Source organism: Octopus bimaculoides, chromosome 4, assembly GCF_001194135.2.
Source record: "Octopus bimaculoides isolate UCB-OBI-ISO-001 chromosome 4, ASM119413v2, whole genome shotgun sequence".
Classification (NCBI taxonomy): Eukaryota; Metazoa; Mollusca; class Cephalopoda; order Octopoda; family Octopodidae; genus Octopus; species Octopus bimaculoides.
Window position 1 is genome coordinate 18,803,737 of NC_068984.1, and position 1,785 is coordinate 18,805,521.

Consider the following 1,785-nt stretch of genomic DNA (forward strand, 5'->3'; position numbering starts at 1 on the left):
AGATAGATAGATAGATAGATAGATAGAGTGATAGATAAATAGATAGATAGATAGATAGATAGAAAGGTATGCGTATATATATATATATATATATATATATATAGATAGATAGATAGATACATACATATATATATGCGCACACACACACCCATCTATACCAATACATGTACACAAATATTTATATGCAAGTGTACAACGCTTTTGATTATAGATCTGTTAAATCAAGTGTGACCTAAGGCTAAATAAACACTATTCTTGGTTATACTCAAGAACAGCGTTGAAGTCAGAACAGCAATTCCAACCTAATTCTCATTAATTTTACAGTACAAGTTACTACTGCATAGAATTGTGAGCTCTACCATCTAGTTGTAGTAGCTGCTAATAGCTATATAGAATTTATTGTTGAGAACTAAGATGTTGTGCAGGGTCAGAAATTAAGCTTTTCATTATTTCATGTGTAACCTGTAAGCAGGCTCTACTCAGTTGGCTAGAAATAGCAGCTAAATAATCCTCAAATATCAGTGTGATGTCTTGTAAAAGAGGAGATACATGGGTTGACCATGTAGTCCTAAATATGCAGACAGATGGAATAGTTATGGCTGGGGTTCTCTATGTGGCTGATCGACCTACAGGAAAAAACAGTCAATTTTCCTTCGCAAACGGATGGATATATTGGATAAACAAATTTGATGGTTATAGTTGCTTGACCTGCTATAAATAGCATCCAATTAATCCTCAAATAACATCCTGCAGCTGTTTTAAAGAAGGACATTCTGAACAACGTAGTCCTACATAGACAGATTGATGAAACAGTGATAGCTGCTTTAAATGGTTGGTTGACTTGCTAGAAATAGCAGCCAATTCTCTCTCAAATTACATCCTACAAAAGGAGGGACATACTGGACAATGGAGTCTCAAATATAAAATCTTAAAAAACAGCAAATCTTAAAAGAAATTTGATGATCATGGTTACTCAATTTGCTAGAATTAGCAGCCAATTCTCCCTCAAAAAAAAACACCCTGGTGTCTTACAAAAGATGAACATATTGGACAATGATGTCTGAGATATAAAATCTTTAAAAAAAACAAAAAAACATCAAATCTTTTAGATAATGCATTCTTAAACATACAAAAAAATAGATAGAATGGTCATAGCTAGTTTCTTCTTAGGTTCTTTAATCAGACAACACTACAAGACTAACAATTCAAACAACTACGAACTGTGTTATACTTTACAAACAACTCGGAGGCTGCAAGGACTCAGTATTTGATCTAAGACTATAATTCTATAATTTATGAGCAAAAAACACAATGAAGTTAATGAGAAAGTTCCTATGTGATCACTTAACCTGGAAGAAATAACAGCCAAAGCTTCCTTATATCACACCATCATCATCATCATCATCATTATCACCACTTGTCCACTTTTCCATACAGGGATCAGATGAAATTTGTTGAAACAGATTTCCTACAGCTGCATGCCCTTCCTGTCACCAACCCTCATCAGTGTCCAAGCTATGTAACAGTTTCCCATACCTAGACATGTTTTTAGGGAAGACTAGAAACAAACAGCCTCGCTTCTATGACGATGGTACTTTTTTGCAACAATCATGTGATGTCTACACAAGGGCATGTGATGTCTATACAATCACATATGCACATCCACACACACGTGCACACACACACGTGCACACACACACGTGCACACACACACGTGCACACACACACGTGCACACACACACGTGCACACACACACGTGCACACACACACGTGCACACACACACG

General features: G+C 35.9%; 1 protein-coding gene across 1 annotated transcript in view; it reads left to right on the forward strand.

Moving 5' to 3' along the window:
* Positions 1–1,785, forward strand: part of LOC106881343 (uncharacterized) — a 153,719-nt gene that overhangs the window by 17,887 nt on the left and 134,047 nt on the right. The gene's annotated exons all lie outside the window — the stretch shown is intronic.